The sequence below is a fragment of the Canis aureus genome, chromosome 17, assembly GCF_053574225.1.
Source record: "Canis aureus isolate CA01 chromosome 17, VMU_Caureus_v.1.0, whole genome shotgun sequence".
Lineage (NCBI taxonomy): Eukaryota > Metazoa > Chordata > Mammalia > Carnivora > Canidae > Canis > Canis aureus.
The window spans coordinates 35182974-35197224 of NC_135627.1; the positions used below are offsets into that span (position 1 = coordinate 35182974).

The following is a 14251-nucleotide window of genomic DNA, read 5'->3' on the forward strand; positions in this document are numbered from 1 at the left end:
CTGAGTACACATTTTTCCAAGGAAGATATACAGATGCTCAATGTCACTAATCATCAGGGAATGCAAATCAAACCACAATGAAATGTTACTTTGCACTTGTCAGATTGGGTATCCCCAAAAAGACAAGAAATAACAATTGTTGGCAAGGATGTAGAAAAAAGAGAACTCTTGTACACTGTTGGTGAGAATGTAAATTGGTGCAGCCATTACGAAAAACAGTATGGATATTCCTTTAAAAATTTAAAAATAGAATTATCATATGATCCAGCAATTTCACTTCTGGGTATTTATTCAAAGAAAGTAAAAATACCAAACCAAAGAGATATATGCACCTCTGTTCATAGCAGCATTATTTTCAGTAGCCAAGATATGGAAGCAACCTAAGTACTCATTGATACATGAATGGATTTAAAAAGATGTAATTTATATACTATTACTCAGTCATAAAAAATGAAATTTTTCCATTTGCAACATGATAGGGTCATATTCCAGAGTCTGACTCAGATAGGTTTGGTCACTTCCTCAGTAAGAAAGAAAGCTGAGATCTCACTGGCATGTGTCCAAGAGGGAGAGATTGTAGCTCAAAGGATTAGGAAGTTTTACCCTTCCTTGAAATTTTGTATGGTTAGTTGCTAGTTGGCTAAAAGAAGAAATTAACAGAAAGCCCATGGTAACCCAGATAAGTTGTTCCTATTATGAAAGATTCTTTAATCTTTTATTCTTTCCAAAACCACAGGTATCAATTTTCTCATTTGGGATAATAAGATAATATCTCACTCATTACTTTCTTGTAACAGGAAATAAAACAGCACATTTAAAGCTACTAACACAAAAATAAAAAAAAAAATAAATAAAGCTACTAACACAAGTCATCAATAAATAGAAAGCACTGAGTCTTCTTTCTGTTAAATAGTAAATGGTCAGAAAGAGACAAGAAAGAGATCATCAAAATTCTAAGATAGCATACTCCTCATATCATTCTGCTATCTGTTCGTTATCACTTTATTCTCTGCTGGCAGGGAAAAATTGTCTTATGGACAAAATAAAGGAAACACATCATTGTTTTTACTTCCTCAACACCCCTGCCATTGTCTTAAGAATAGAAATGGCAGTAAAGTTCCAGTAGGGAACAAAATAACCTGTGCCATGGTCACTCTTACAACAGCAGTGTAATAGAATGGAATAGCAAGGAAGTAATCTATAAAAATATGAGTGTTTTATGGAATTAAAAATTTGAGCCCAAAGAGATGAAATACCTGCCTTGTTTTGTCACTAGGTGAATTGGTGATGGAATAGGAAAGAAAGCCAGGTCTCTGGATGCTTAGATGTGTGTTTGTAACATCATTCCACACTTTCTATACATATTAAAGATGCATATACATACTCAAATGTATACATATGTAATATAAAATTATGTTTTTACTATATATTAATATATGGATGATTAAATACATACATGTATATATTAATATGTAAAATAATACACATGTGGTGGAACCTGATAAATGTGGATACAAAAGAAACCTAGTGGAAAAATTTTAGAAATACACACTTTTGTTTCTCAGCTTTATCAATACCTGCCTGAGATTGCTTTGGAAAGGAACTAGGCATCTTTTTTCCATCCTGTAGATCAACCTCCAGCTTTTGCAGCTTAGGCAGTGTGGAACCAAGGTCTACAGTCTCTAGAACATACTGTTTTTCTAACCAACCCTTCTGTCCAGGATTCCATGAAGCTTACTTTTTTTTTCCCTTTTGCTTCACTGCAAGTCAGAAATCACAAGAAGCCTTTTGCTGAACCTTTTTTCTACCAACAGGATTTGATCTCTTCTGTTGCCCTCCAAAATACACCATCCATATTTGCATCTTAGTGCTCATTGCCCTCACTCATTGTGTTAGGATAGGCTTCCTTGGAACACTGGTGTTAAAAACACATGTATTTTATTTCTACCTCATGGGAGGTGAGCTGTGGACCTGGTGAGTCTTCAGGGTAGCTCCTCCATGTGATCATTCAGGGACTCAGACACCGTGGCGTATAGCCATACTCTTTCTTACACATGGCTTTCGTGGTCAAGAGCGTGTTGGAAATTTGCACAGGAACTTTTATATGTTTCAGTATAAGAGTATCAAGCACAATTTTCTTTCACAAATTATTAGGTAAAACCAGACACACCACCCTAATTACAAGGGAAGGTGGGATAGTGCAGGAACACATGCGTATTTGTTGCCACATTGCTTTTTTATTTCTGTCATCTCTCCACTAGTTACAGGAGGGCATGAACTAGATCCAGCCCATCCCTGACTCTCTCAAATGTTGCCCAAGTTCTCTGCCCTTCAAGACCTATTCAATATTGGATCCAATCTCAAGGGTCAAGCTCCTGCTGCAGGTGCTGAACACAGGAGACCATGGCAAGGGGCAGCAGCTGCAGCCAGACTCCAAGCCAGTTCATCCCCACACTCACCAGGTGGTCCTCAGCCACTGCAGTGTGCAGCTGTGGCCTGGGGACTACAGTATTGCCACCCCTCATCCCACGGCGCGCTCTTCACCACCAGGTGGGGTGGGGGGTGGTAGGTACCAGCATCATCCACTACCCAATATCCGGAAGGAGTGTTAGGACCTGTGACCGAAACACCTCCGTAGGACCTGCCCACCATTCCCAGGGTCACCAGCTTTGCCAGTGATGAACGCCCCTACAGAAACAAGTCAGAACCACCCGTGCAACAGTCCAGAAGATCAGTCAGCAGGTGGTGGAGAGTCACAATTTAAGATGGATATTTAAAGGACCAGCCATGGAATGGAGCAATATATCTGGGCCCCTCTGACCCTTCTCGAGAGAAGAGTCACACAGGCCAGGCCTTGTGCAAGTTACAATATTGGGCAGGCGGTGAGTGGAGTCAGCCCCCTACTCCCTTACTCAAGGCACCTGGTCCCCCTTCCTCTTCCATGAACTCCCACAGATATATTCATGTGCCTCCATTCAAGCCAGAGCTGCCACCCTAAAGGCAGTGACTCTCACCGGCACACTGCAGCCCAGGGCCTGGAATTGGACTAGGAGGAGCCCTTCTGGATGATTGTCTGGCTCTTCCAGTCCCATCCTCCGAGGACACACCCACCCCTTCCTTTCCTCAGCTTAGTGTGCATGGGAAAACTCTCCTCCCCTCCTTCCCCAAGAGAGGAAATAAAAGCCACCTTCACTCTAAGGTTAGGAGTTGGCCCTTGCCTAAACTCCTAAAAAAAATACATATGTATATATATTCCAATCTTTAGGCCAGAAGTCCTAGAAAATTCGCCTACAGTTGTGAGCAGCCCTTGTGCATGTGACGTCAGACCCTGCACTGTACCAAGGAAAAGTGAATGCCATTTAATCTAAGGAGTTTTTTAAATGTACCATGTTTAATTAACAGAGTTTGAACTGGAGATGTAGGCATAAGGTCCTACAAAAATATTTCATGTTATGTCTATGAGAGTATAAATCCAGGGCTGAACTAAAAATATGTCTTTGTTCATATGGCCTCTATAACTTTTAATGTAAGTATTGTGGTATTATGTCTATTTCAATTTTACGTAACTGTAGGTTTGCCATTTAGAGGTATAACTATCCTGAGAATTTTTGTATATGGTAGGTTATATCTAATGATTGTATTCTTTAAATATGATATATAGCTTTAAGAATAGGAAAAACATTGATGTTATAGTAACATGATTGTTTTAGACACTGATAAGGGAATTCCCCATATGATAAAAGTGAGCATATTATGGTATACACCAAACCTATTCTTTAATTCAGTAGATCTCAAAGTGTGTTTTCTCGATCAGCAGCCTTCGCAACACCAGAAAACTTGCTAGAAAGGAAAATTCTTAGATGAATCCCACACCCACTGAATTAGAAACTCGCTGGTGAGGTGCAACAATCTGTCATACTAAGATCCTCAAAGAGCTCTTAGAGGAGAGGGAAGGCTGTTTCTCCAGCACTCCGCACTGGCATTTTAACAAAGCAGAAGGAGCTTGCTCTTTTGTCTTCATGCTCTCCTTACCCTTGTCTCTTCTCTTTCTGGAACTTATCAATTCTTTTCTTTCTTTTTTTTTTTTTTAAGATTTTATTTATTTATTCATGAGAGACATAGGCAGAGGGAATAGCAGGCTCCAAGTAGGGAGCCCCAATGTGGGACTCGATCTGGGGACTCCAGGATCACAATCTGAGCCTAAGGCAGATGCTCAACCGCTGAGCCACCAGGCGTCCCTGGAACTTACCAATTCATTGACAGTAACATCCAAGCCCCGCCAATGTGCTCCTAATACAGCAGTGAGTTTTCCGTAGTAATTGCCTGCCTGTGTACTAGAACCTCATCATTACAGTAACAAGTCTTTTTGTTTTCTGTAATTTGTTCCAGTATACTTAACTTCAGGAAACTTTTTTTTTTTTTTAACTAGAAAGAGAAAAATGGATATTCCTAAGAAAATTTCTAAAAACAAAAACATCGCTTATCTGTTACTTATATTTTAGTATTCCATTTATTAAGTACTTACTAAACATTCCATATGCATCTAGCACAATGGCATGTGTCAAGAGTAATAGAACATTTTCAATATATATTTAATATTTTTATCTTACTTTTATGACAGACATCGAGGTTATACAATGCTGCCAATCTTACACAATTCTTACTAAGATCATGTGGATTCTTTTATAAAATTCACTCAGCGTGATACTATTACTTTGACAAATTTGGATGAGTTTCAAAAATTGGCAACATTTTCATATTTTTATCAAATCATTAATTTCTGGAATTATTTTAATAATATATTATATTTAATTATCTCTTGATTAAGCATATCTTAATTTACTTATGTCATCTTATTGGCCATCAGAATGGTTACAATTGTAACTTATATAATAATTTTGACATTCCTGAAAATATTTGAACAACCATAGTTATTATCATTTATCCTAATCTGTGTTACAAATTTTTCTCCCTTAGCTTAGAAATGTTTGCCAGAGTCTTGTAAGGCCACTAAATCTGGACATATATATTTAAAATGAGATTATTCTGCAGGTGGCTTTTGCTAGTTATTGCCAAATCTAGTAACCATGACTCAGTTACTTTAAAAATTGAAACAAAACAGTATATAATTCATTATTTCACAAAGGTATGCCTATTTCATGACAACTACACCTTTATTATTGGCATAATAGAAAAAAGAGGCTCTTGCAGTGAAAAATGAGAAGAAATTAAGCTGGCAGTTTAGAATGGGGGATGACACTTAAAGTGAGCTCCGTGATTCATGTAGAATAATCTATCCTTCTAACATATTCAGCAGCTAATTATAATGCTCCTCTAAATCAATCTGTTTTATCACCATCTTTTTTAAAAGACTACTCTTCAAAAGCTAAATATAGCTCTAGACTCTTCAAAATTAGAGTGTTTCCAGGAAAATGGTGACTTTAAAGAAGTGTTCTAGATGTCACATTTGGACTGTTTAACCAGAGAAGTGATAGTGCTCAATGAGTCAAGAATTTATTTTATGATAAATAATATTTAGGGTTCTGAGCAAAATCTTAACTGCTTTTCTGAATTTTGAAGACCTCATTGCCTTTTACTTGAGTGTTTGTTTATTGGTTGAGCTGTTACACATTTAACTGTAGCCCAGTTCTGTGGTGAAGTGACAAATATTTCTCTTAAAAATAGCTTTTCACCTGTATGATTTAGGTCTGCACTCTGAGCTTCTGCAAAAAGCAATTTCCCTTATTGGCCCTTTACCTGTGAAGGTAAAAGAAAGTATAATAACCAGGATAAAGTATTTTCAACATGTTGGCCTGCATTGTCTCTAAACATTCCATTTTTTTTCTGATGTTGATGCTTGATAGTAATAAATATGGAAATTATAATCCTAGTATAATGTATTCACAAACATAAATTATTACCATACTTAAATCTTATCCTGGTCCTTAAATATCACTTCTATGTTGGCAATATATTAGTCTCCTTTTTCTTTAAACTGACAACGAGAAAGGGAAGAGAACCCAAAGACAATTTTATAAGTATTCAAGAACCCACCCAATTAACATAACAACATTCCACTAACCATTATAAATGGAGAATACGAAATTATGGCCTTGCAATACCTCTAAACTCCAACTTTATGTTTGGGTGTGCAGGATACAGCATCATTCACTATTCTGTGTTAAACCATGCATTCAGTTGTTTCCATTTATATTGCATCAAAGCAGTTGAAATCCAATTGAAAAGTTTCTTTAGACAGCCATTGTGTGGGAACATGATGTCAATATTAATAAAGGCTGAATTTCCCCTTGGCTCACTTCTTACAGATAAGCTTTTCAATAATACACTGCTTGCACCAAAGGTCTGATGGGACTGGGAATAGTAAAAAACACTAATAAAAGAATGTTGAATGTTTTTATATTAAATTTCCCCACAGGCAAACTGAAAAGCCTACTTAGAGAACGCCAATCAACATGGCACTTATTAAATGTAACAAGAGTCCTGTTACAACAGATCTTTAAAGCCCTAAAAATGAATTAGGAAATAGAGACAAAAGACAATCGCAAATTCATTTTTAAATGCAAACCCTGGACTTCTCACTTGATATGCACTAAATTGACCCTGGCTTATTTGATCTTCAAAAACTATCCATTTATGGGAACTCACAACTTTTAAAATTCTTTTACCTAACGAAAGTAGTGGACCCTTTTACCCAAAATAAATTCTAGATATAGATCTGATTAGGCTGTCTACCAGGAAAAAAAAAAAACTTTTAAAAAAACATAATAAAGTAAATAACACCAGGACAGTGACTAAAATAATAACTGGATAAATTGGAGTTAAAGAGGTTTTTTTTTTTTCTTTGATTAACTGATATGAACCTAGCAAGATGTGGTGCAATATAGAACAAAAATAAAGACTTGGGGTTCTTAAATACTGTTTCGACATAACAACATGGGGTTTGTCCTCAATTCACAGACTTACCAACCATCACTTATATCTAAAGTTAAGCAATATTAAGGTGGTGACAAATATATTAAATCTGCCTATCTTTGAGGACTTGAACCCCAGGCAGGGACTAACTTGGGTTCTACCATAAAAAATGCAATTTCTAATATTTGTTATTTCTCAAAGAAAACAGGAGGTGGTCACTGAGACTTCAGGATAAAAAATGTAATGGCATAGGAGCAATTTTTTCTATCATTGATTTTATAAATCTGTTAAATACCATGATGTTTTTCTTTCTTTGGAATACAAAGAATTTCTCAGAAAGGAACTTCCCCAAAGTCAAATTAAATTTTCCAATGTCCAGGTGAATAAGACTTTTTTAAACTTTTTAAGTGGACATTATCAGAAGAAATTCTAAAAGGACATAGATGATATAAACTTCCTACAGTCTCCTAATTCAACAAGATATTGATTACATACTACGTATTTGACAAACTATATACAAACTATACATTCTTTTTAAAGAAAATTTAAGAAATCTTTCAAATGTACTTATCCAATTTACTTAGCTTTCTCTATAAAATTAGCTAAAATTTTATAGACTTACAGAAAGTGATAAGATCTTCAAATTTTAATTTGTAGATTAAGAGGTAAGGCTACTTGCCTTTACTACGCGTCTGAATAACTTGTTAGCATGACTTTCATTGAATTTTATACAACAATTGAAGTTTGTCAGGATACAAAAATTGGTCAGGACACAATATTTTTTAGGGTGTTATTTATTTCTTTATTCTCATAGTCCATTTAAATCCTCATTCTGGAAAATATTTCAAAAGAGAAGATTCCACTTTCAGATACTTTTATAGCCTGGTACATTCTAGATTTTTTTCTTGAAACTTATTCAGAATATAACTTATCTTGAAATATAGTAAGGTTATTTTTTAACAAATATCTTACACTCACCCATCTTTTATTTATTGGTACTGCTTTATGATAGTTCACAGAGTTTTGATCTTTGTGCTGATCACCAATAAGAATCTGTTGTGAATGTAAAGCTTTGATTTCTATTATAGGGTTTATTTTTGCTATAGACTGTGGAATTTGTTTCAACTAAGGTACAATTCTGTTAATTGTAAGATCTTATAAGAAGAGGTTCATATCTGAACCTTCTTTGTATCTTACCTGGTACCTAATAATAATATGATTTTTTTCTAAGGAGCATGCTGATACATAGTTTGTAAGTATCATGAACTGAATTTATTTACTGTTATACTTTTAAATCATATACATACTATTACAACTCTAATGCTCCAGTTTTTAAGTTTTCCAGTCTTGCTACAATTAAAATAAGTTAAATCTGGTTCAATAAGCCTTTATCTAATTAAAAAAAAATAAAATTTCACTAAAGTAGATATAAACATATTTTATTCTTTTTCATTAAAAACAATAATGACAGGGCACCTGAGTGGCTCAGTAGATCATCTGACTCTTGATCTCAGCTCAGGTTTTGATCTCACGGTTGTGAGTTTGAGCTCCACGTTGCAGCCTATTTAAAAAAATAAATAAATAAAAATAAAAAAAAACAGAAACAATGGTAAAAAGTGTCACACCATTCATATTCCATCTTCTTTGGAATTTTTTTCATGGCATTTATATTCTGGTGGCTGATTTTCAGTGTAGATAGTTTGGCTGTTTCACTTAAGTGGGAAAGGGCCTTTTTAAAGGCAGCTCAAACTAGAAAGCAAATGAACGCATCCAAAAAAAAAAAAAAAAGTTTCTCTAGGTTTCTTTCTTTTTCATCTAAAATGAAACTGCACAAAAGCATATGTTTCCTGTATATGCCAAGAGGGAATTCACTCTAATCATTTACACAAGTTCTTAGAGCATCTGCCCATATTGGTTTGTTAAAGAGTTCTTACATTTGATTTCATCGGTGAACCTATACTAGCATTCCAGAAGAGTATACAGTGTATGCAAAGTTGCCTTGTAAACTGCAAATGTAGGTAATATTGTGTCTCTAGAGTAAACTGACACCCAGCTTCATTCCCCACTCATACAGTTTTAATTCTTTAGACACCACTATAATTTGGGCTACGAAGAAGGTGTCTAGCCTATCAAAAGGCCATATATCTGTATATGTCTTTAAATTTAAACTGAGCTTTTTCATTTACTCTAAATTTCTATTTTCCCTTAGATAGGAATGATGAAACAGAGGATTTAAGGTGACTAGCAGCTTTTATCTATTCTACTTTTTTCTACTGGTTTACCATTGGTTAGTTTTATTATGCCTTAGTTGCCACGGATTCCAACTGATATTTTGGAAATTGAAGTCTAGGCCTGAATTTGTACAGCTACCATATTGTTTTGTGCACTTGTATATAACACCACTTCGACTCTGGTTATATATGTTTGTATTTCACCAATCCTTCCATTTGTAACTTCTGGTGTAGTGTCACTCTAACATTTGGATTTTGTGTCAAAGTGTGAACACTCATTTTTAAGAGTATTAAAAATAACATAACATTACCATTGATGCTTAAAATATGCTATTGTTTTATTTAAACTCCAGTTCATAGTCATAAATGAATGAAGACAAAAATTCTACATAAACTGTTAATATGAGATAAAGATATTAAAAAACCTAAGCATGGCAGTGAATTGTGTGTTTGTTTCATGTAGTTCTTCATAAATAAAAAATAGTATTTAAAAATGAATATCACCACATGCCAAAGTAATCTATAAATAATCAAATAGCAATTAGACAATTTGAAGTTAAATTATTCTAAAGTGCTTCTAAGTTTCACCCACTCATGTCTCTGACATTTCTTTTCCTGTTACTAAGTCTGCCAAAAAGGAAAGCTCTCTGGATTTGGGAAGAAAAAGATCTCTCTTTCCCTTTCTTTCTGTCTTGACATTAAACGTCTTGAGTCTCAGTTTCTTCTGTCTATAATTTGAGAATAGATAGATGTCCATATTTTTCAGTCATCACAGAAAATCAGATGATTAAAAGCTAAGTAAAAACTATGAAGAGATCAATACAATATTAAAATACACAGAAGAAGCAATTTTATCTTAATATGAAACTAATTATCAGTGAAAACATACCAGGCTAAGCCAAAAAATAATGATCAATGCATTTACCTTGCCCTACAATGGAGTTTAGTTTAGATATTTTGCATATATATTTAAAGCCTCATTTGTATAGTAGCATGGTCTAGTGATTCAGACATGGAAAGTGAAAAATACAAGTCCATTTTCAATACTGGTACTCACTATTTATACTCTGTGGGGGAATTTTTAAAGCTCTATTTCCATCTTTTTCTTTTTTTCCAAAGACTTTATTTATTTGAGAGAGAGCACAAGCAAGGTGAGGGAGAGGGAGAAACAGACTCCCCACTAAGCCCCACTTGGGGCTCCATCCCAGGACCCAGGATCATGACCTGAGCCAAAGGCAAAGACACTTAACTGACTGAGCCTCCCAGATACCCCATATCCATATTTTTGTTTTTCTTTCTTTCTTTTTAAGAAGTACCTTTTTTTAAAGATTTTTATTTATTCATGAGAGACACAGAGAGAGAGAGAGAGAGAGAGAGAGAGAGGCAGAGACACAGGTAGAGGGAGAAGCAGGCTCCATGCAGGGAGCCTGACATGGGACTCAATCTCGGGTCTCCAGGATCACGCCCTGGGCTGAAGGCAGCATTAAACCACTGAGCCACCCAGGCTGCCCTATCCATATTTTTCTAACTGCAAAATGGCTGTCACCAAATTAAAGTATGTCTGAGAATGAATAATGTTTGCTCTCACCCTCTGTGGAGAGAAACTCCATTTAAAACATCACCAATAACACAGTATTCAAGTTGAAAGTTTCACAAAGTAAAGGTACAAGGTTGACATCTATTTCAGCTTTTCCTCTTTCCTTGGATTTTTGATTTATATAACTCAAAGGTTAATCTTGGTGAAACACAGGGAAAAGATAGTAATCCAAGTGTCATTTTTAGATATTCTCCAGGTAGAGTATATTAAAAGATGCATTTAGGAGTCCAAGGAATATTGGAAAACACCACACATGGACAGTTTTAACATTGCTGACTTCTTTTCGTACATATAAAATAATCAACTTGGAGAAACGTCATTTTGATCAGAACTTGACTGAAAGAGACAATAAGAAGACAATAATTTTCAATTTAGTTCTCCTGAATCCAAAGTTATTGGTCACACATCCTGTAACTGATAACCGCTTTCCCAAATTATAAATAAGTACACAGGGATGGAAAGAATCCAGTGAGGTGAGGGGGAAAAAAAGTTGATTAAGATGTCTTCAAGGAGCCTAAAGTCTTGCGAGGCAGACATATTTAAACATGTAAATAGTACAAGGCAGAAGAAAGTAATTGCCATTTAGAGGTTCAAAGTGCTTTGAGAGCCCATAGGAAGAAGTAATTAATTCTGACTTGTACTGTGGGGAAAGCTCCACGGAAAAGAGCTTTTGAAAAGGGCCTTGAAAGAGATGTAGTAATTTGGTGGGGAGAGAACGAGAGGACATTCCATGCTGAGTCAGGAACATCGCAAAGAGTCAGTCACAAGGTTCCTTCCAGACCTGTAGTAGCCAGACAGAAAATCTTTAGCATCTATATTTTAATTAGCCATTTATGTAGTAATAAAGCAGAAATAGGAAAACTGATTTTTGTATTTGCTTTTTCCTTATATATTCTTATCAAATAACTTACCTAGTATTTTAGGGGTTCTAGAAAATTCTTGAGAGTGCTTCCTACAAAATCATTTCCCTTGTATTTGAATGCTTGCATGTTTCAAATTTAAATAATATTTACAATTTAATTTCTAATCAATTGTGATATGTATTGAAAGAATGTACATAACTTTGTTTCTTATAAATATTTTCTAGTTTCGTTTATTACATGGAACACAGTTATATAAAGCAGGCCTTGTTTTCCTATGAAATCTGAGATGCATTTCACCAGATTGCTAAAGTTGAAATGTTTGGAAAGGAAGCAGTAAAATAGACATCAGCATTTTTGCATGCGTGATATTTAATTGTGATATAAATATAAACTCGATGCCAACCTTCCAGCATTTTGTAACAGTGTTCTGAACCATGAAGCCCAGAACTTTCACTCTCTTTAGTTATCTTGCAGTAGAAGAAAGGGTAAAGAGAAAGCCAGTTCTGTTTTAATCTTTAGAATCATTTTAAAGAATGTTTATACCAAATAAAAATTGCAATCATTAATTTAAATATTATATTAATGTCTGGGAAACAAGGAGCCAATGCTTCATTCATTTATTTTATTAATGGTTAGTTATTTAAATGGAAAACACTGTGTTAAAATAAAGTTGGTATCTGAATAATATATTTGTCCGATGGAATAAAGGACCTCATTATTTTAAAATGTTTCTTCTTATAGCTACTACTAAAGCTACTTCTACCTACATTTTATTGGTCATTATTTTTAAAGAGGAATCATAAAGTAAATTCATTTATTTTTATTTTTCTTGTTTTACCTACAAATTTTCAGTGTATATTCTTAATATTACAATAAGTAAGGTTAATGTAATTACCAAGAACCATAAAAACGTACCTATTATCCTTTATGTCTGCACAAAAGCCCATCTCTAGGCCCAAGTTGGAGTTTTGAAAGCCTGGCCTGGCAATGGGGATTGGATCCTGTGCCTTACACATCGAGATAAAACTAAGAAAACAGATTTCTGGGCCAGCTAGAACTTAAAAAACAAGCAGACAGGAGCCTAAAGTTTTTGCGGTGAGGCATCATTATATCCAGTATCCCAGAATGGAAAGTGGAACTCCAAGACAAGAGTGAAGAGGTGATGGTCATCAGGAGACAGCCTGGAGAGATTGCTTGAACCACTGGGACCCAACTGAGCACTTCTGATAGTTGACCTAGGAATCTTCTCCCAGTTGAGGGTGGGAAGAGATGTGTCAAGCAAGTCTGCCTAGATATTCGTTTCTCCAGATTTTTCACCCCAATGTCTTGAACTGACAAAAAATGCAGAAATAAAATAATATCTTTTGTCTCCATAAGACTAGTGATTCTGCATTGCCTTTTACTTCAGAATATCTGCTAAGGGATCCCTGGGTGGCGCAGCGGTTTGGCGCCTGCCTTTGACCCAGGGCACGATCCTGGAGACCCGGGATCGAATCCCACGTTGGGCTCCCAGTGCATGGAGCTTGCTTCTCCCTCTGCCCAGGTCTCTGCCTCTCTCTCTCTCTCTCTCTGTGTGACTATCATAAAAAAAAAAAAAAAAAAAGAATATCTGCTAAGGATAAGAAGAATTTTAATAGTCAAAAGAATTCTGGTATAATGAATAGGATTTTGATGCATGCTTACTTACTTACTTACATTTTGATGTTTGCTTAGGGAAGAAATAAGTTTTGATAATTGACATAAGAAAAGTCCTTTGAAAATGCGAGAGAATGGGCAAAGATGAAAATTCAATTTTAAGAAAAAGAATATTGGTTTCTTTATAAGTATTGGGAAGGAAAAAACAGTGGCATTTGAGGCTTTACCCATTATTTATTGCTACCCAAATCAACAAGGATTTATTATTCACACTTCTTAGGTTAGCAGGGCTCGCTTGGCTAGTTTTTCTACTTCATATAAGTTGGCTAAGATTACTCATAACATCAAATTACAGAACTGAATTATAGCATATTAATAAAGTTTCAATATCTTTTTGGTTACTTCATTATTATTTCATGGAGAAGTTAAAGTTTGTTGTTTTTTTTTTTTAGTATTTAGTTCTCTCAACATATGAGTAATATCAGAAAGTTAGATTGCTCTTATAGATTAAAATTATTTGTATGTTTCAGATCTCACAACCAAAGAATATCTGCCCGTAACTTCGACTTTAACTTGTTTAAACTTACGGCTTTTCAATTGAACACTAAGAAATTGTTCAGATGCCTGTGAAAGTACATAAACTCTGAAAAGGTTTCATTTTATTCATAGGCTATTTAATTCCCTTTGTGAGAAATAAGTATTATAATCTTTATCTCAATGATACTATTTTTCATTGAGAATTTGAGTTTTTTTGGTTGACTCCCTAAGACAGCAATTCCCTAACTATATCCTAAGAAACACACGCATTCAATTAGAAAGTATCCTTTAATCAAATATATGTGTGGCAAATCTTGCACAGTATGACCTTTTCTAAAATTGTTATAAAGTATGTTATCATATGAAAGACATAAAAAAAATACTTGGGTAAAGCAATCTGATTAACTTTCTTTAACCTAGGTTTTCTCATACTTAAGCATGAAACAATTTCTTGT

The 14251-nt window shown here is 34.9% G+C and overlaps 1 pseudogene; it reads left to right on the forward strand.

Annotated features, from left to right (window-relative positions):
• Window positions 1–2403: 2403 nt before the first annotated feature.
• Window positions 2404–2777, forward strand: LOC144287523 (eukaryotic translation initiation factor 4E-binding protein 1-like; annotated as a pseudogene).
• Window positions 2778–14251: the final 11474 nt, after the last annotated feature.